Here is a 22,049-nt window from a genome sequence, read left to right as displayed (position 1 = left end):
TGAAACACATGCAGCAACGGGGCACAGCTAAATTTGAATTTATGCCAGGACAAGGTGAAACACATGCAACAACAGGGCACAGCTAAACTCAAATTTATGCCAGGACAAGGTGAAACACATGCAGTAACTGGGCACAGCTAAGTTAGTGGGAGTCCAGATGAGATGGAGTGAGAGGTGAAGTCAGTTCCAGGTGGGGGGATTGAGGGTCGATGCAGATAGTTGAAGGAGCTGACATTCAGACAAATGATAGATGTCCATTAATTCAGTGTGTCTGGAAAGTGTGCCGTTCACCTCAGCCTCCATGTGCACGTGAGGGGAGTAGGAGTGGACCCTCAGACCAGGCCAGGCAGTGGTCAGGGAGAAGACAGGGCTTTAGGAAGCATAGAGTAATGCTCATTACTCCTGGTCCACCTCTTATGTCACAGTCCTTGTAGCCCTCTATTCTCTCCCTCCTGATTCCTTGCCTACAAAAATAAAACACAGACAGAGGACAAGGAGGGACAGCGTTTTATGCTGCCACTTAGGGAGAGGGGAACATTCAGAGATATTTTAGACAGCTTTGTTGGTTTCGGTCTGGAAAGCAGGGACCCTTCATTAGTAAGGATTGTGACGAGATGGGTGGACTATATGTAATAAGGATTACCGTACAGAATGTTGATGTCTCCAAATATGTTAACAACAGAGAGTTGGGATTCTATTAATCGCCCAGAAGCAAGCAGTCTGTATTTTTGTTTTTCATTATTTTTGATAGCAGTATGAAAATACACGGTGAAATCAACAAACTACAACTCCCATAATCTCCCTCTAATTTCGCAAAGTCCTTAATTCATTCACTCTCCAGTTAGTCTTTTATCGATCTCTATGTCTGTGCTGAAATGGCTACTGCTCTGCAGGAGTATAGGAATGAGTAGGGTCTAAAACGCCTACCGAGCCCCACACTACTACTAAACCAGCAGTTATCCCAATAAGAAAGCTGAAGCAGACGCATCCCGACAGGTATACGCCTTCGCTCTCTGTGCCAAAGGCAGGCTATACTTTTCAGGAGAGATGTGAGCTGATACAGTTGCAATGCAAACAACTATAGTACAGTGGTATCAAAATAAAAGAATGTACAAACAAGGTTCTATCAAACATGTGCACATTACTAATAAAATGCACACAACTCATTAAAAAACACTAAAGACCCACCACTGTAAAGGAGACACTGATAATGCAGACTTTGAGAATAAAGGGGCAATCTGGGTTGACAGTCACAGGTGCTCAGGGAAATGATTTCGGCAGCAATGTCAATGTTCAAGGATATGCCTTTTAAAAGGCAAAGAAAGGAGCTTAAAAGTCACTATGTTCCGTTAAGGTGTACCATGGGCACCAGGCCTCTTCAAATACCTTAGGTTTCTTGTCTCTAGGTCTCAACAGCGTCAAGCTGGGTTTCTTGGTGCACTTCTAGTGGTTAAGGGTCAGCGTCCAGGTGTTTTGAATCTCTGGTTCCCAGTAGAGTGCAGGTATCGAGACAGGTTGAGTTGGCTTGAAGCGATGGCTGGCTTGATTGGGCTAAGTGCATGCAAGTGATGAGATGAGTCAGAGTCTCAAACCAGTCAAGCAGACTTGAGGAGGTCCAACGGTGAGTTGCAGTGTTTCAGCAGTGAACGTGAACGGCTCATGGGTGGTGGAGTGCAAGCAGGTAATATGTCAAGTGAGCAGCTCGGTGACAGATCAGAAAATGATGAGTGTCAAAAGCAGTTTCAGAATTGTCTTGGTTTGGTCAAGTCCACTCAAAAGTGGATCCAAGCGGAGAAACAGGGTCTAGAGCTGATCCTTGACTCCTGGGTGCTGGGGAGATCCAATCCAGGATCTCCGCAGGCCAAGCAAGTCCTTTCTTTTTGCACTTCCCAGCCAGAAGGATGGTAAAACAATTGTAGGCCTCTGCCACTTCCAATGAGAAAGGTCCCTATTACCAGTGTCTCTGTTGTAGTAGGCCTGGTCCTGCTAGCTTGTCCCCCCAAATGTGCCATTGGGATGAATTTTCGAGTAGAGCTTGCCTTGTAGCTTTCTGTCTTCACCTCTATGGCAGGTTTCTTTGAAATAAATTGTATTCCCAAAGGGTTCCAGTCAATCCTCCTTTTTTGAGAGTCCAAAGAAGAATCATCTAAGGACCGGATTTCATGCCTTTACAAATTCAAAATGCTACAGCTGATTGGTCCAACGTAAGCCTGTAGTTAGGGGTCCAATCCAGGCTGCTGTAACAAGCGTCCTTTGCCTTCTGTTGTCAGACCCATAGTGCTTTGTCTGCAGGAAGTCGGGGTGGAGAAAGTGTAGGGCACCCTAGCAGAATCCAAGAAGGTGGAACCTCTCTCTTGGCATGAACCTCCCCTTTTGCTATTCTACCTCCACCCTCTCCCCAGGTCTTCCTGCTTCAAAAGGACTCATGGGATCAGCACCCTGGTGGCTTTATTATGTCAGGACTGTCTTTCATACACCTGTACGCAGAGGACCTGTGAGGGAGGATTCCTATGCTCAGAAGGAAGGTGTCACCTTACTCAGGGGGATCAAAAGGGCCAGGGTTCCACATGCATATGACCACAGCCAGATGACAAATACACAACAGTCCTGTCATGTCTAGAGCACTGCTCACCAAGCTGATGCTAATGACATCCAAATGCTGAGGCTGTATAATTATGTGAACCCATAATTTACAATTTATCTTGCTGCCAGGCTGATTTGGGGACAGAATTATTATGTTTGGAATCAGAAGTGCAGATTACTTTGTCTTCCAGCATTTGTCAGATATGCACAAGCAACCTTTGGAACTGCCCTTCTGCCACTGCAGTGTAGTTTCTAGGGATGTCAGGAGACAGTCAAAGCTAAGGCACGTATGTGCAATATGCTTTTGGCATGGAGCATTGCAAACAGGGGGGGGTCTGATATGAGGATTCCCTTTCAGAAACACAATTACCTGCAACAGTTGCCATTCTGTCACTGCGCCTACGTTCAAAACCTCTTTTTCAAACATGACCCCCATGGCCACCAAGAAGCCATCCGCGAAAGAAAATGAGAAACGCCTTCAAAGCTCTAATTCTATATGTTCAGAATGGTATGGCACAACTGCGGTACAACCTTCTGTGAAGGCATCCTGGAGTAAGACACAGAAAACGAATTCTGAATTAATAATAAAACTTTATTAACTTAAAAGTCAGGATGGAAAAAGGCCAATCTTGCTTACCATACCAAAACTAAGGAAAGTCCAATAGTTCAGCTTAGGAATCTGTCTGTGTCCAACACCTATACTTGCCCTCACAACTAATCTATACAATGTGTAGGAAATGGATGTAGGCAACCAACAAAACAGTGTTCAACACAAAGTTCGGAGCTCTGTCAAGATTGTAGCTTTATTTCAGCTCCCTTCCCCAAGTATAAAGCAGTTCCAACAAAAGGCTCAGGATTGTTGCCATAAATCCTGTATGATATAGAATGAATCAGTACTCTGGCTTCCCTCCCCCAAGTTACAAAACACAGTTCAAAACACAAAATATCTTGAGGCTCCGTCTTCAAGTCAATAAGTAGTTCAAACCTCACTTTCAATTATATATTGATATAATGGTGTTTCCCAGTTTTCTTAAAGTTCTACCCCACACTTGCACCCTCTGCATATGGTTAGTTTTTGTACAACAAAATGTCTTGGCTGAAAATAGCAGTTCGTTTAGGTTCACTTGTTAAAGTTCCCCTCCAAAGTTCCCTTCACTTTGGAGTCCAACATACATTGTGTTCACTTGAATTGTCAAAGTTCTATTCACTTTAAGGTTCAATATGTATTTCTTTCTTTAACTCAAGGTTTTATTGATTTGTAGATTCAACACTTTTAATGCTGCTTGCATTAAAAGTTTCATTAACTTTTCAGCTTTGCACATATTGGGATTATTTAAATTGTAAAGCTTCATTCCTTTATAAACTTCATAGGTAACAGTTTTCTTCAGCACAGTATTTAAGTATGAAGATATATTTGCTGAGCTTTGCATTTGGTTCAGAATTCAATAATTGTCAAAAGTTTTCATTTAAATCATGTTGTTGTTATATTCAGTTTATTTCATGGTAATATGGCTTTGTAGCTTGCTTTTGAACCTGCCCCAGCAATCAGAGACTTTTGAAAACGTGCTTTCAGGTACATGCGATGCCGTTAACAGAGTATTCTCGATTGCTCAATGGTCAACAAGTTCTATTGTTCACTGGTTAGCAAGGATTCATTTCGAAGACCTTCAAAAACGTGTCTCATCATTCACATGACCACTCTGATACAAAATAACCTTGCTCATAAGATCAAACACTTGCATGCTGGGTTTCTGCTTTTATAGAAACTCACTGGTTGCTTTGATGCGAGTTCACACAGCACAGATCTCTCAACCTTCTGGGTTCTGACTCAGGGCTCCACTTCCTGCACCTCAGACACTCCTAGGTCGGATTCTGTGCCCAGGAGATAGAGCACTTCGAACACCAGAAAGTGGGGCAGCCTCCCTGCACGGCTCCCCTTTCAATGTTTATTCGGTTCCACAGAACCCCAGCTCCCAGGGCACTCTCCCCTGAACCATTGGTGTGCTCCACACGTACAGCTCTACACTGCTTGTCTTCACCACTTTGCTGCTGCTCCACCTTTACTGCCACTGCTTCTGTCCCTGACATCACTTGATTGGGCTGTTTATACACCTGCATCCCTTCAACGGGTTGCAGGTGTGAATGTAGAATTAGCCCTGATTCACCATCATTAAGGGGACATGCCTGACCTCTACTGCTGTCAGTAGGCCTTTTCCTCGTCTCAGTAAAATCACATAATCTCTATTAGGTGCGCTCGCCTCTTCTTCATCCCAGTACTGTTAATAGTCATATATGAGGAAGTCAGGGGAGTTGACTCATAGTACCCCATGAAGGCAGGGGAAGGTTTGGCTTGGTCATTAGTAGGAAAAAGGGGGATACCATGTCTCTCCCAAGAGCATCCCACTCCCAGTCCCCAAGACCCCCCACCACTTTTATATTTAATTATTTTCGTTTTTTTCCTAACTTGTCTGAATTGAGAGTATCTCATGTCCTTTTTCCAGTCAATGGGATATGTATAACAATCTCCTATAACTTCCAATGGCATACAGTTTTCTCCTTAGAAGGGAAGTGGGGAATACAGCGTTTCGCCCGAAGGTGCCCCATTTCCAATCCCCAAGGATCCTCCACCCAAGAGATCCTTCCTCGCTTGTCCAACCCCAGGGTTGAGGTCCAAGACCGATGGCCTTTTACCTGTCCATCCGTGCAGAAGATCTCAAGTGAGAGGAAGTGATAATACCCTCAGGTTTCTCACACTCCCCAAAGAACATTGTTTAAGCCCTCCGCAGCTAGAAGAGAAGCAGAACACAAGGGAGCGGAAAATAAGGGTGGAAGACTACTTGGCTCTGTGCCATTAATAGAATCTTTACTTTCCATTGCAACAAACTAGGAGCATCTGAATTTTTATGGCATGGGACAAAGGTTCGATTAAGCACGTTCAATCCAATCTAAGATTGCCTTTGTAGCATGTTCTACAGGTTTAAAATAATATATTTGAAAAATGTGTTCATTAGACAAATCAGCTGACCTAAGAATGTCTTTAAGCTTGGCACCAGACCAAAGGGCATTAAAAGTCCTGGACCATGCTAGACGTGTGATCGCTAAATGGAAACATTGTCCCCTGCCTGACACATAATCCAATGCACCCATATAGCTAACTTGAGAGACAAAACAGGATTAAAGGTGTACATAATGAAAAGAACAACTGCTCAATAAACATTAAGAGTTTGGCATTGCAAGTCTCATAAGCATGCAGCGAACATCAATAACTCCAGAGCCAGTCTTAATCCTGTAATGTATTTGGAAAAAAAAACTTCAGGAGTGAAGAAACAGGTAGATATGCCCAAAGCCCTGACATCCACTGCCCTTCTGAAGTAAACCAAACACGTAAGCATCACTGGTTTTCAGAGATTGCCTAAAAAGTTGGATCATTATTTCCAGGCCAATCTCCAAAGAAATAAAGCATGTAGTTGGTATCCTACATGCAAGAATACTTAGGCTTAGGTGAATTATGAACATGAAACCCTTTACAGAGACAACAAATAAAAGGTTGTTTATTCAGAGGAATCCCACAGACCAACTCATGCTTGGTTGAAATAGCAGATGTTTATATATTGGCTGTACAATATGAACCTTTTTTGGCAATCTCTGCCAAGAGGGTTATCACACGTGTTCATTATGTCTAAAAGGAAAGCACATTTTTTAGAATGCACCAGCATCTCTATAGCGCCCCGGGGGCCTATGATAGCGGTCTGAATGCAAAGACCTTCGGTAAAATTCTGTTGTGGGACCATCAGCTCCCTGTAACTACCCAATCCATAAATTGGATGAACTATTCTATGATAAGAGGGTGGGGTAGGTGCTGAGACTCCATTAGAAGGTCTCTGAATGTGGTTGGAAAGACCCATGAGTCCACTGTCATTTCCATGGCCAGCATGACGTGGCCAAAATGTCGCCACTGCGACTACATTCATTTTATGGATTCAAGAATAAAAGAGCTCATGCTATCCTAGTAAAAGGAGGATCAGCATAATGGACCTCTTGGTCCCACTCCTCTGTAATCCTGGCATAATGCCTGAATCGTTATCTTCTGGAGCGCTATGCAGTACATGGGACTTGGGAATGTGGCTTGTATTGAAGTGGATGGTAGTCCTATGAATGTGGTCAGATATTCAAGAGGCACTTGGATGGTAAATGGTCCTTTTCAGTTCCATGTTGATAGCCACTACTTTGATTTTTGGAAGGCTGAGGGAAGCAGTCTTGCATTTTGTCCGGAATTCAAGAAACTGCATGCACTGGCAATAAACCAGATCTGATTTCTGCCACTTTATATCAAACCCTAATGACTACGGGTGAGCGTGAGCCTCCAGACCGGATCAGGAGACGGTTAGGATATTTATTCTAGTACTTCAGACGCCGCACATCTCTGTCCCTGAGGTAGGCAGCCATTGGGCACAAGATCTCAGTGAAACACCAGAAGACAGATGTCATGCCAGACAGAAGAGAGGACAATTGGTACATAGATCCTTCTCATTGGAGTTAGACAAAAGTCCTCTAAAGTATGTTTATTGGCACCATGTGATAGGCATCCTTGAGGTCCAATCTCACCAACCAGTCTTCTGGCCTCAATACGTCTCGTAACATGACAATCATCTTCATGTTTAAGTGTTAATATACCAAAACTCTAAATATATTCACATGTCTAATATTGCTTTTTAGCTCATACCTCTCAGTTGGTTCACAGAAGTGCAGGGGTCGACTGGCCTATAGGGAACTATGGACATTTCCCCGTAGGCCTCTGAACACTGGGCCTCTTGTGTGGTATTTCCACATTTTCTCATATGTGCTGAAAATGTGTAATTTTGGGTCACTTTGAAAATTATTTCCCGGCCCTGTTTTGGTTCCCAGTCCACTTCTGCAAAAGAGATATGTTGATTTCGGATACATCAGTTTCTTATATTGGTGTTTTTTAATTAGACACATACACTGATTTATCCAGTTGTAAACTTTGATATTCTTAGATCAGAAAAAGACTGCTTCTTCACAAGGATTTTATAAAGCATTAATCTTTGTATCATAAGAGGTCATGTATGCGAATGTCCATGTTATATTTCATGCACGTATAAATCAGACGGCTCCAATGTCTAAACAAAAGTGGATCTCACTCTTTTGGGCTTCCAAGCCGACAAAGGTGACTGTTCATCTCCCAATGAGTGATGACTGGGAGATGACTGGGCAGTAGCGCTTGTCCTTTTTTCTGACCATGAGAGTATTGCTGGGAACGCCCTGCCTGTGAAATTGATCTTTGTCTATAGTCTTCTTCTGTAACCGAGCATTGGTGAGAGGGGATATCTCAGGGTTATAGCGTTTGTCTTAGAAGCAAGACAACACAGTACAACACAGGTTCGAATCCTGACCTTAGAAACCAATCTCTGGTATAAAGTGCGTTATGAAATATAATTATAATTAAATCAAATTATACTGAGCTTGACCCTGCTAAAAAAGAGCATCCTTCTGGGCTATGTTTGTTTGAGGGCAGAAGTCCAGTTGAAACCTTGAACTGACTGAGCAGCTAAGGGTCTAGTGTAATGATACCGAATTCTGATGAAATGTTGCAACTTCTCCCATGTGTTTCTCTTGTGACAATAGAAAAGTGGAACTCAAATTGATTAAATACTGCTGTTATGTTTGCACCCGGGCTGCCCTGTTTCTGAGGTTATGGGTTCTTTGGGGAAAAATGATGGTCTGAAGTGCTTGGATGCAGGCTGGAAATCACAGAGTCTTTGACAAGAGGGGCTGCCGCTAATGTTACACCAAGTTTCACGGGCTAAACAAACCCTTCTACGGCAGGCCCCAAGCACTAAAGGTCTTTTGCAATGAGGACTGAGCCGGATCCAGAGACGTGCACGTATTAACATACTTTCCCAACTCCTTCCTGAACCCCAAAATAAATCAGTATCTGCATTTTCTGGGAGTTTAGAATCTACCAGAACCCCAAGCCCGGGGCTAATCTTGGGCAACATTCCAATGCACCCGAATCGTGTTATGGTGGCTTTGGCAGCTCCCAGGGAAAGTGGTGTTCTTCTGGACCAATTACTGAACTCCTCTTGGTCTACTTTCTGCCCTGAAGCCTCCCCCTCCTCTGCAAAATCCAATCTGTTTTTACAAAAGAACCTGGGATATATATATAGCATCCTATCCTGGCATGAATACCAGGTTGCTCTGCCATATTTTGCAAATGACGCTGCAATCATACCGTAAATGGTTGGCGTTGAAGAGGATATTCCTGGGAGAGAGGGTTTCGGGCACAGTGCTTTCACTTTAATACACATAGAATAATCTAATTTGTACCTCAAGTAAGTGTTGGCATACGAGTTTACCATGGGCAAAGGGTCCCACTCCCTAGAGTTGTGGGTGTGTAATAGCGTGGGACAGAACAAGGGGTTACCAGTAGTCTCAGGTAACCCAAAATGGCCCTTCTATTGGTCATGTGAGGAATCTATGTCAATTAGAAGGGGTTTCCACAATATCATAATCTTTCCCAACAGATGAGCTCAAACCGATCTGCACACCCCCAGATATCGGTCACGCTTCTTGGGTGCATTATATAATTTCCATACAGTGCCCAGGCCTGTCACAGAGAAAGTTCAAACTTAAGTACTTATGATAGTGGATTGAGAGGACCCATCTCATTTAACGCGGCAAGCGCTACATTCCAGTGTTTCAAAACAAATGCATGGCCCTAGACAGAGCGGGATAGCCCAAAACAATACTCTCTGCAATATCAGCTTTCTTTATCCTGTCCTCCCTACCCAGACACGCCTGATATTGCCACACCATGTTCTCAAGCTACGCACTCCTCAAACCTGTGTGAAGGTGGGTGACTCAACAAAGACAAATCGCATCGGTTGTACTGTGCTCAGTGGTTATACACAATTAGATACCCTCCGTCCTACTCAACCACCCTCACTCACCACACACTGACCATACACGCGTCAGACAGCTGGAGAAAACTACCTTGCTAAACGCACCAAAACAGCACATCTCTCTAACCAACTTGCAAACCGCCTCAATTAGCTCAAGCACCTGACAAATCAAACACTGGATGTCTCTCATCCGGAAACCATCCGCATTCGGTGTACACTGCCAAACACACCTAGAAAACACACCCGCACAAACGCCAGTTACTCCTGGTTGTACACGCACCAACAGCTGAGCATAACACCGTTTTTTTTCCTCTAAACTAATCCCCTAACCAACCCACCCCCACTTTTCTTTTCAGAACCACGAGAGTGCCTGGAGACAATACAAAGGTGTATGGTGCAGTATACATCAACATAATATAACATTATTTATTCATTTAATAGACATATAACAACAAGCTTTGTGTATACAACATATACAACAAACCATCAATACTTAACAACAACAATTCCTAAAAGAGATAGAGTTCCATTATATATGTTAACATTTTATCAATTTATCTCATAAAATCATCAATGGGTACCAGACAAATATAAAAATCCTAAAAGTAACAAATATATAGACATCCACTAAATAACATCACATTACGGATCCAATATCTTCATGATTTCGACACACTTCCAATAAAATCTTACAATAGATATAACATTATCATCCTCTGGGAATAGGGTGCTGTGCTGGAATCTGGATCTCCAGGTAAAGAGTCAGGGGCCATGGTGTTATTCGAGCTCTCTCTGCAAGGCCTGAGGGTCTGGTGAGCTCTTTTGGCAGCTCCGGCACAGATGGTCCCAGTACCAACCTAGGCTGGGATTGGTGTTCATAGATAAGCCATCACAGCCCTCCGCTGATTGCGTGGGGTGTTTTCTCTTTGCAGGGGCTTTTCTCTCACGTCACCAGGCTGAAGCAAGGAAATGGCATTGCAAAGTAGAGGGCACCTGTTCACTCGTGGATTTAGTTAATGTGGTTTAAACACATTTTTGAAAAAGCATTTTGAAATAACCATTCACACTGCTTTTGCCGCCAAGAGCGCAATCCAACTCCATGGTGTACGTTTGTCTGACTGAATTGGGTATTGAACCCTCTATCCTGTTGGTGGTAGACCCAAACACTTATGACTGAGATAATGGGCTTTCTTCCTAATTTAGCATCCATGCTTTGCCTATTGCCTGTAAAAAGGAAAGTGTCTATGAATGGCAGAGGCTCCCTCTCAGAATTTACATCAGGGGCAATACGCACAGAGGCCTAGGGATATATGGTAATTGCATTGAATTCTTGCATCGACATGCATGTGCATCGAATTCTTTCCATCTAAAAAATTAGCATCAAAGGCATTTTTTTCTCTGGGGTGATCCCTCCAAACCCCAGTTTTTTACCCTTTAAAATGCACCTGAACAAAAATGAACCCTTTAACCCCCAAAAATATGCATTCGATGGACATTTTATAGATGGAGAAATTTCAATGGAATGGCATTCGATGGAATGGCATTAGATGCAATAACCAGATACCAGCACTAGGTAATGTTGTTATCAGATGGTTCCTGGCCGCTCTCGGGTGTAATTTTAGGGCGGGGGGTGTTTGTCCCCCCCCCAACTTTCATGGCTCACCATTTTGCCCCCATTCATTTGGCTGGGGCACCCTTTCTACAGATGTCATGTCCCCGCCAACATTTTGAGTAAAGTTACTCCACTGGCTGCTCTACTTTATGGATAGGCTTAACTTTTCCAATAAAAAACTGTTTAGAAAAAAGCAAAGCAGGAGCCGCCTAAAGCTGCTATGGAAACATTAAAAACATCCTAGATGTGTTATATCGCCTTGTGTTCTCTGTACCTGTTGAATCCTGATGCCTTTGCTCCAGTTGTCGAATTCAAAGAGTGCAAATTGCCGAGGCCTTCACTTCCTGCACACCATTGACAAGCCAAGAACAAACTGGGCCCGATTCATGGAATATTTGCCCAGTTCAAAGTGACTTTGCACTGCTGAAAAGTGACTTTGCACTGCCGACACAAACCTTGATGCATGGAACCGTGCAAATTGTATTTTTGTCTTGCAAAGTCCGGGCAATGTCATTTTGAACTGCAAAATTGACTATGAGCTGACTTTGCCGGGACTTTGCACTGTAAAAATACACGTTGCACGGTTCCATGAATAAGGGTTTGTGTTGGCAGTGCAAAGTCACTTTTCAGCAGTGCAAATTCACTTTGAACCGGGAAAATATTCCATGAATCGGGCCCATAGTGTTTGCATTGCAATGGGCTGCAAATGAAAACAAAAGCGAGGGGAGAGAGCAAGATCACACAACAAGTGAAGAAAGTGAGTTTTACTCCACTCAAAAATAAAGGTAAATATAAAAATGCATAACGGGACTCCTCCGTGCCCTGCAATAGAATCTGCCATTCCTCTTCCTCTTCAAGCTCCTTTAGCCTTTCATCTTTCAACTTCTGTCTCTCTGGTTGTGTCTCCTTTCTAACAGTCTTCATAGAGTTCAGCCTCAGTGCCTTTCCCACATCCCTCCCTGAATGTTAGGCATGTGCGGGCATGCACTTGTTGGGCGTGTCTGTTTACGCAAACATGCACGCATCGCAGACCGCTCTGCCCACTGACAGGAACAACCAGGCCCGGCTGCAGAGCCACTGACGTGAGGAGCCATCATCAGACTCTACAGATCTGTCACAAATTGTTGTTTGTGTGCTGTCATGCGAACACCAGCACACCCACAGTATACTCTGCTACTCCACCCCTGCATGCCTACCTCTTGTAGTTTTGTAGACATCCACATTATTATGTTTGAGGCGGGGCTAGGGTGGGGGCAAGGCAAAGGAAGTGACGTGACAAGGCAGAAAGCCTCTGGGGAAAATGGGCAGTTAAATAAAATTGGAGTCGACACCGGTTACTATCTTGTGGGCCTCAGTGACCTGCGCATCCACCTACTGTGCTTCAGTGACCACCGGCACAGAACGTCAGAGGTCGGAAACTCTTATACAGATTTTTATTTTCCCTGTAATCAATCAATCAATCTCTCTCTCTCTCTCTCTCTCTCTCTCTCTCTCTCTCTCTCTCTCTCTCTCTCCTTAGTTGCTTCTCTGATTCTGTCTCGTTGAGGGTCTTGGCTAAGCGTGGCCATATCTGCCTACATTCCCAAAAGCAAAAACCGGGCAATTACTTCACCAATGCCCCACCCCCTTCCCCAAGACCCCGCCCACCCGACGGGACCACGCTAAAAAAAAAAAACAGCTGCAAGACACCCGTACACGCAAACAAAAGAAAAAGAGCAGTCTTTGTTTATTATTTGTTGCCGTGTGCTCGGGTGTCACTCTTCACATAGTTGCAGGATATGCTGCTAACTGGGCGCTAGCCTTCAGATCTGTCTCAGATCATTTGTTTGTAGTCAATCACATCGAGGCGTGGGCAGATTCCCTTGGATTGTGGGACACCCCAGAGACTCCACGCTCTTCCCCGGAGACCCGGAGAACAGTGTAAAATCCCAGAGTCTCTGTAGGTGTGGTGTGAGTGTGTGTGAGTGTGAGTGTGGCGCTGCACATACCTGCCTACATTCTAAAATGAAAAACCTCGAGATCTACGCCACCGGAATACCCCTCCCACCCGTTCACAAGGCCACATCCACACATTCGCGAGGCCATGCCCACACTTGGAGGCCTTTGCGCACACGTTCCTACACCCTGGTGCCTATAAAAGAACAGCAGTAAACTCCACTACTACTGGCTTTACCAATGCGTGTTATTTAAGTGAAAGGGGATGCTGAAAACACTTGTAATTGACAAATGCACATGAAACCGTTCTCAACCTTGTTAGTTTCACAGGCTCTGTATTGCAAAGGATGCCAGTTCCTCTGCCCTCCCCGCTCCACAAGGAAGGGACATAATCTGTCACAAAATGGCTGATGCGTTCAATGTATAGCAAAACAAAAGAAAATCTGCTACAGGTTAGTTATTTATATTAAGAACTGCGCATGTGCAGCCAATCGTACGCAGGGTCTGCATTGAGAGCTCAAATGGCGCAAAGGTCAGGCAAACATCACTGGTTCATTACCATTCTCTGATAGTGGGAAGGACTGGCTTGCTCTCAAAGGCCAATGCTAATAACTACGGCCACAAACAAGTTTTTGGCTGGAAGTCCTTCTTTCAATTTCATAATTTTTACTCTGCTGGAAAGTCTGTGCATTTTTTTTTTTAAGCAGCGAAATGTTAACTGTGTGATGACTGATGGATAATATGGGTGGGATTTGACCACCTTAGAGTATCTCCTTCCCACACCTCCATGTAATTGCCCATTAATAGTCTACTTGCAGCCAATCACATGGAGGCGTGGGTGATGATGCTGGGACAGCCGGAAAACCCACAGAGTCCACGCTCTTACCCGGAGACCCAGAGAAGACTGTAAAAACCCAGAGTCTCCAGACTAAACCCAGAGGATAGGCAGGTATGGCCCTGCACAAAAATAAGCCCAGACAGTGTGGCCAATGCAACATACCACGCTCATGTCTTGCTTCCTTGCGAAAGTATTAATAATGCAAATTTGTGTTTCTCTTATTATTTTAAAGATATCGCTTTTAACCATGATAATATGGCGACTTGAAAGAGCGTTGTATGCTACGTTAAGTGAAAGAAAACATTATTGAAATACGGATACACCCAGAGATGGAAGTATCAAATAAATCATTGGTACGCAGTGTTACGGGTGACCCTCCCAATGTGCATTGCCCCTTTAAGGGGATGTGTTCCTCCCACGTGTGTTGCCCCTTTAAGAGGGGCCATGACTGTGTCATGGCCCAAGCTAATAAAAGGAGCTCCTGCAGGCACGTGAGACAGAGCGGCTGCAGACTCCCAAAGAGGAACGACTGAGTCCGTGTCTCATTATCAATGTAGGCCCTAGGCCTACACGTGGAGGCACAGGCCTGCACTCCCCGACACTGAGGGACCCGCATACCAGGATGGCAGCCGAGGTCCCCTCAGTCAGAGGCCTGGCAGGCTGTGACCCCACGCCAGGGTGCCGAGGCCCATGGCACCCGGGGCCATGCCGGATGTCCATGGCAGGCCCCCACCCCACACATGGTGGGCCTGCACGGCGCTAGCAGAGATAGCGCCCAGGGGCGCCTGCCGGATGACCATGGCAGGCGACCCCCAACAATGGCGACGAGGACCACGAGCCCGCGTTGAACCTTTCTGCCAGTAAGTGGAAAGGGGGAGGAAGAGGAGTATCAAGCCCCACCGCAGTGTCGCGTGGCCTGCGCCTCACCGCAGCGACATGGTCGGTGTAGGCCCCGGCTGCCCTGCGGTGAGGTGCACTCGAAGAGGAGCGTCCGGCCCCACCGCAGTTTCGCGTGGCCTGCGCCTCACCGCCGTGGCATGGGCGATGGAGGCCTGGGCTGCCCCGCGGTTTGATGCACACCCGGCGGCGCTCCGCCGCAAAGAAGACAACGGATGGAGCTGCCTTCCCCAACCATGTGGAGGTGGTCTGATCCGCGGCGTCGCATGGGCGATGGAGGCCTGGGCTGCCCTGCGGTGTGATGCACACCCGGCGGCGCTCCGCCGCAAAGAAGACAACGGATGGAGCCGCCTTCCCCAACCATGTGGAGGTGGTCTGATCCGCGGCGTGGGCTGCGTGAAAATGCATATGCTGGCGGCACCGTGCCGCGTGAAGGGGGCGGTGCCAGCTGATGCACTCTCCTCGTGAGGACAAGTCTGGCGGTGGAGGTGGCCGCGGATGTGGGGAGACAGAGCCTCGCCCCGCCTTAAGGCCCCCACCATCAGGGCCCACGGGGGCTGGACGGTGCTCCGGGAACCGGAGCAGGAAGAAAAAAAGAGAAGACGGACGAAGTGAAGGCGGCTGTTCACCCCTCCCCCGCGGGAGAAGAATGGTTGCCGGCTGCCCTGTAGTGACGATGTCTTTCCCCGCCTCCCCCCCTCGGGAGCCGTAACAAAGAGGTGAGCTGGGTGCCCCTCCCCCACCCGCGTGGACACTACAAAAAAAAAAAAAAGAAAAAGAAAGGGGGAGTTGCCAAACAGTTGGCGCGCCCCCCCAGAGGTGGCCCCAACATTCACCCGGGCCCTAAAAAAAAAAAAAACCAATGAAAATTGCGTCAAAGGAAAGCGGCGTCGGCCGCGTGTGCTGCTGCTGGCCCCGCCGCAGTGTGGAAGAAAATCCCTGAGGGAGGGAGCCTGCCCGCAAAACAAACCCCGCCCGGAGAAGGTGAGGCCGCATCTCCCCCAAGGAAGGAGAGGGCTCATGGAGGGGAAGGCCTCAAGGGAAGACAAATTACTAAAAGTAACGGCGGCGCCAGACAAATTACTAAAAATAACTGCGGCGCCAGTCATCGGCACAGAAGGGCGTGAAGTGACGGCTCTTCAGTAATCCCGGGCCCCTCTGGCAAGTGGTTGAGGGCAGGATTGTCCAATGGAACTTCGGGGATACGAGTAATGATGGGAAGTGCTGTGCCCTGCACCGATGGTCACCTCCATGCACAGTGCCAGCAAGAAAACAAGAAGGCAAGCGATGGCGGTCATGTGGCAGTGCATGGATAATCTAAATGCATTAAAAGCGCAGATGCCTGCCCCGGGAACTGAGTAAGACTCTGGTGCCTGCCGACACCATTCACAGAACCCCGCTGTCGACATCAAACTGTCACGGGTGTCCCACGGCCATGGGTGCGCCGTACTGCCTGAAGAACAAATGGCCTCGGCGTACAAACGGTGGCAATTTGCTGATCGACACTCCTCAGAACTCCAAGCCAGGACATTTCAGCATCCGACGCCCAGCACTCTGGACACTTTAGTGACAGGGCCATAGAAAGATAGATCACCCTGACAACGAAGACGTCTTGCCGGCCCTGCAGATGGCCCCGACACCCTCCCACCAAGATCCCCTACTGGACCATCGGAGGATCAAGGAGCTGGTGGCCCTGCCGGCCTGCTAGCATCACCCCGGGGCCACACAAGGACTTGCTCCGGCCTGGAGCCGTGAAAGAAGAGCCCAGCCCATCATGGCCAACAAGGAACAGGTGGCTGCCCACACCACGTCCGGCGCTGCGGTACCAGCCTCATCCAGTCAGGAGTGGTGCACTACCACAGGTGCGTGCTCCGGCCTGAGGAAGAAATGACCCCAGTACACCGTAGGTGGCCACTGGATAGCCATGTTGTGATCAACCGGGGACTTCCACCCTCATGTTCATCAGAACCCGAGCGGGAACAGATCAGCATCCCACGCCCTGTGCAGTGTATTCCGGATCGTTTCATTGTCCTAATCCCTGGGCATTGTACACCGGGATGTCAGTATCATCGAGTGCGAGGACAAACCAACAAGGAGGACTCTGTGCCCGCCCTGCAAGGGGCCTCGACGTCTTGCCACGGAAGTCCCCACTGGACCAGCTGAGGACCAAGGAGTGGAGGTTGACCGTGACACTCCCATGAAGAGGTGGTGCACTGGGCAGGTCGGGGTGAGGCCATTTAGTCCAGCGGAATGTGAGCGATCACGTATGCCATGTCGGCACAGCACTAGCGGCGGGGCAGTAGCAATCCGCCAGCACCACAGCGTCACTCCGAGCACAGGGCACCTGAGTAAGTTGCACTATGCGGAAGGTACGAAGGACTGTGCACCAATGACTGCCCTGTACCATTGAAGGCTGGCATTGACCCAGCGCCAACCATGGTCTCACCATGGCCTATGTGGGATTTTTCACCCTCACGCCACTCACGGGTCACAGTTGTGAGTACCGGGACGTCCAGTATTCTGGGTGCTGCAGGGTTTGACAACGTATGGGGGCCCCAACTCCGGGGAAGGGGAGCTGGGTGCTGTCAGGTGATCCGAGATGGCGGGTCCCACTATGCACCGGTGACGCGAAATCCTGCAGCGATGCCAGCCAGACAAGGAAGGGGCACTGTAACAACAAGGACAAGGGGAGGTCGACCCACAGTGAGGTGGTCATCCCCGGCACAGTGCCAGCGGAACACAGCGGAACAAAAGCCACCCTGCCTGCCAGACTGGTGGGCCCAGACAGTGGGTCGCCACACCCTGCATGCTACGACATCGAAGGTCCGTGTGACTTACTAGCAAACCAGAAAGCCCTGGACCCCAACCCTAGGGGTCAGTACATCAGGGAGAAGTGAGTCGCAGCTCAGCATGAGGGTTTGTGCACCCGTGTGCGGTCCTGGTGGAAGGAGACACTTCGGACCGGGGAACATCGCCGGAGAAGGGGCAGGTGATGACCGATCACCCCGCGCCCGATCAACAGCACCGTGCCCCGCCAACAGCCCGAGGAGAAGCGCGATGACTGGTGACCGGTGTCCCGCTGATCGGCTATGAACATCAGGGAACGAGGCCGATGTGGCCCCTGGTACCCCCAGGTGCGGCTTTGCCGGCCATGGACTGTACTGTCACTGGACCTGGACCCGGGAAGTGAATCCTGAGCTGACGCCAGTAGTAGGCGAGATGATATCCTGCGGTCCTATGATTGCGTAAAGAGGACTCTGTAATCTGGTGCATTGCCGCTGTGGACCTGCATATTACTAACATGCTTAGAGTAGTCTCCGTAGTGAGCCATAAGGTGAAGCGGTGGCCCCGCATATACGAGGCGTACATAGCGCCAGCCGCAGAACATGGTGTTTTTGTTAATGGTTGCAGGTTCTAACCCCAGGTTAATAAAGGGTTTGTAAACTGTGGGGAAATGCCTACATTCCACCGGTAGCTCACCCCGCGACTGTTTCCCCACGGAGAAGGTTTAGAAGTGTTTGGTGTGATGTTTTGTTATCATTTTGAGTTATTTATGCATGTGGCCGTGTCATAGCTTAGCATGTGGTTGTTTCAGCAGGGTCTGAAGCAAGAAGTAGTTTGTCGCTCTGTAACCAATGGGACGCAAGTATGTTCAGCCACGTTTGTTTGTTTGTTATGAAAAAGGAGGAGTGTTACGGGTGACCCTCCCAATGTGCATTGCCCCTTTAAGGGGATGTGTTCCTCCCACGTGTGTTGCCCCTTTAAGAGGGGCCATCACTGTGTCATGGCCCAAGCTAATAAAAGTAGCTCCTGCAGGCACGTGAGAAAGAGCGGCTGCAGACTCCCAAAGAGGAACGACTGAGTCCGTGTCTCATTATCAATGTAGGCCCTAGGCCTACACGTGGAGGCACAGGCCTGCACGCCCCGACACTGAGGGACCCGCATGCCAGGATGGCAGCCGAGGTCCCCTCAGTCAGAGGCCTGGCAGGCTGTGACCCCACGCCAGGGTGCCGAGGCCCATGGTACCCGGGGCCATGCCGGATGTCCATGGCAGGCCCCCACCCCACACATGGTGGGCCTGCACGGCGCTAGCAGAGATAGCGCCCAGGGGCGCCTGCCGGATGACCATGCAGTCGACCCCCAACACGCAGTACCACTAGTTCATTTAATTTTGAAAGTGCGTACCCTTAGTTTTTTCTTCCGAGGCAAATATATAACAAGCTGGTCTCAGAGAATCGAGCACCGCCCAAGTCGCAGTTCCTGTGAGACACACAGGCGCCGTCCATGGCTCAGACGCCAAGATGTTGACAAGCTCGCCAACAGGTTTCTTTGTTTTCAGCAGCAAAGCCTTTCTCATGCATAATGGGTTATTTCCAACTGAAAAGCCTTGCACAGCCCCTCTCACTTTGCAAATCTGACAGTTAAAGCGAGCAACACAACAATGCACACGTTTTGTTTAGATTTATGACGTCTACCAGGTTAGAATGCAACAAAATAAAGTGTGCTCTTATGTGGCTAGCCAAATGTTCTTAAAATCATGCATTAGAACCTTCTGGAAGTGCATGATAAAGAATCTCCATATCTGAGTTTATTAGACAACTTCTTTTATTGTGCCTTAAAGCTCTGAAAGGACAGTGGGTAAACTGAGTTTTCAGGCTTGCCTTATTTTGCGATCTGGGACTTTGTTTTTAATTCAGGATGTGGAAAATTAAGCTACATGATATTATTTTGGCTTACCTTGTAGTATAATGATTCACATGTTGTCATGTTGCTTAACTATACAATTTGTGTATTTTACAATCAAACACTATAAAACAGTATTATTGCCGGCTTTAATATCCGAAACTTAAATATTTGCCGCAAGTATAGCTTGAAAGGTATGCGGTCAAGTGCCTAAATTGCGGATTGTTTTAAAACCCCTAATTGACTGTTCAGCCAAAGGGCCTCATTCCGAGTTTGGTGGTAGTCATGGCACTATTTGCGCCATGACTGCCACCAATAACGGGTCCGGCACCGGTGTAGTTCAACAGGGCTTACCGGTGTAGTCCCACCTTTGCGGGACCGGTAAGTCCCCATTGAAAATGCCATTCCCCATTCCCATTTGAGCCCCCATAGGGCTCAATGGGAATGGGGAGGGTGCAAATAACGGGCTCGCGAATGGCAAGCCCGTTATCATTGATGTGTGCAGATCTGAAAAGATAGGACTTTCTGTGCAGTGTAAGATTTAGATGTTTTTGAGCTGTCTGGAGCAGTGGTTAATATGTGCTCCCTGTTGCTAGGGTACTGGTTTGTGGGATTGTATGTGAGTATGTCAAAGAGCTGCTTGAGGAGTGCGGGGAGTAGTGTTTTGTGTATCTGGGGTGGGTTAGTTTGCTGTTTCTGAAACTTGAGTGCAGACATGTGCCTTCGTATGTTCCATTATGTAACCTGTGTTTTTCCTGTGGATGGGTTGAGTGCCGCGAGGTATTTTCATTTATGACTGGGGGTAGAATGATTTTTTAAGTGTTTTTTGTTACCATATCTTTCTCCAATTAATGCTTAATTTGATTGCATGGGGACACAATGCCAGAGTGCATTTTGAGCAGCAACAGCAGCACACAGAAAATGGAAGCGTTTTGCTTCCATTTGTTTTTGCCGGTGACTCGCCATGGGACCAAAAGAGGGATGGACCAGAGGAGCAACTAGCAAGGGAGCCAAGGACCAGGAGCGAGTGGCTCACCGGAGCAGCCGAAGAGCAGAGGGGTGAGAGTGCAGAGCACAGAGGTCCGTTTAAACAAGCATTGACTATGTCAACAGTTCTGGATTGTGTGTAGGTAATAGATAGGCATATGCCAGGCACTCATGCCTTATGCCTAGATAATCACACCAATTTCCAGCTATTGCCATCTTTTGGCCAGGCAATATCGTTATGGCAGTGCCTGGGGAATGCCTATGCCATGCCTACACAAAAGCCAAAACTTTTGCCTTTGACAATGCATGTATTGGATTGAAGAGACTGCAGCCAGATGATTACTGGCAACTACAAAGTGTATTGACTTTAAGGTAGGGGCTTGCCTGAAGTATTGCATTTCTGTTTTACTCAATTACCAACATGTATACATAAAAGTATTCTTTTTTAAATTATTTATTGATTTAGTTGTTGAAATACATATCACCCTTTCAATAATACAAAAAGAAAATAATACAGCATTAAAACACATTAAAACAGTCATTTTTTTCTTCTTAGATTAAAAACATTTCCTTAATTCATCATATTCCTTAAAACGTGTGACAAAGTAAAACATACTTAAGAAAATACACAAGGAAAGGGTTTCACAAAATATCCTGGGATAATAAATATTTGATCACTGCCACCACCTCTGTCTGGCACTGACCCGTAAAAATAATTTCCCATAAGGTATCCGCAGTTACATTTATAAAATCTCTAAGGATAATCTGCGAGAACAATGTTCCCTTTGACAATACATTCGGACAGAGGACCACCAAATGCTTTAGAGTTTCTGTTTCCTTAACATTCTTTCAGAATCGACAGCATTTATCTTCTTCTGGCAACCTGACTCTAACTCCTTGAACTTCTTTAGTGGGCCACAAAGCGAAACGTAATCTTAAACATAGCACCCTTATCTTTGGGGAAGGAAACTTTGTGATATAACCCTGGAGTCTATACAATGGTTATATATAGAAGTGTCTTCTTTTAACATCTTTGTATCTATTACATTGTTCCCAGGAGAATCTCCAATCGTATAGCCACAATTTAGTCTTGGCTCTGCTAGGATTTTCTGTCAATAGATCTAGCTTAATATCTGCTTTTTCCATTACATTCAATCAGGCTAGTTTCCAAGCCAACATTGACCGATCCTCTGGTGAGTCAAATACAGCGGCTATCCTTGGAACTATGGATCTATGATCTGGGTTACACATGATACATTCTCTATAGAAGTTAATTAACTGCCATCTATATGAAATATCCAAGGATAAGAGGCCTAGTTCAAAACATATCACTTGCACTGGTACACATGCTTGGAGAGATAAAAAAACAGCCCTTCTTTTTTCCATAATGGGACACAGTCTATCATCTTGGTCTCGGCACCATACAGATTCATTGGTATTACCGTCTGTCTATAAAACGTTATCAGAGGTTTACATGAGAATGTACTGTAGCTCCTATGTATAAAAGCTGCTTGTATCTAGTATCTAGGAGGTGTCTAGGAGGTATCTAGGAGGTATCTAGGAGGTGTCTAGGAGGTACGGTGTGTCTCTG

General features: G+C 46.8%; 1 protein-coding gene across 2 annotated transcripts in view; it reads left to right on the top strand.

The window, feature by feature from the left end:
• Window positions 1–22,049, top strand: part of SLC2A12 (solute carrier family 2 member 12) — a 559,942-nt gene that overhangs the window by 41,072 nt on the left and 496,821 nt on the right. Inside the window, exon 1 of one of the 2 annotated variants that reach the window (XM_069606691.1) lies at window positions 12,425–12,528. The exons of the other annotated variant lie outside the window; for it this stretch is intronic. The gene's annotated coding sequence lies outside the window, so the exon portion shown is untranslated. Of the gene's footprint in view, window positions 1–12,424; window positions 12,529–22,049 lie in introns of those variants that run through there. 2 annotated transcript variants of the gene reach the window in all.

Source organism: Ambystoma mexicanum, chromosome 4p (assembly GCF_040938575.1).
Source record: "Ambystoma mexicanum isolate Mex_15411 chromosome 4p, UKY_AmexF1_1, whole genome shotgun sequence".
Taxonomy (NCBI): Eukaryota; Metazoa; Chordata; class Amphibia; order Caudata; family Ambystomatidae; genus Ambystoma; species Ambystoma mexicanum.
Note: the sequence above shows the minus strand (reverse complement) of the source record. Positions and strands in the feature narration are given on the sequence as shown.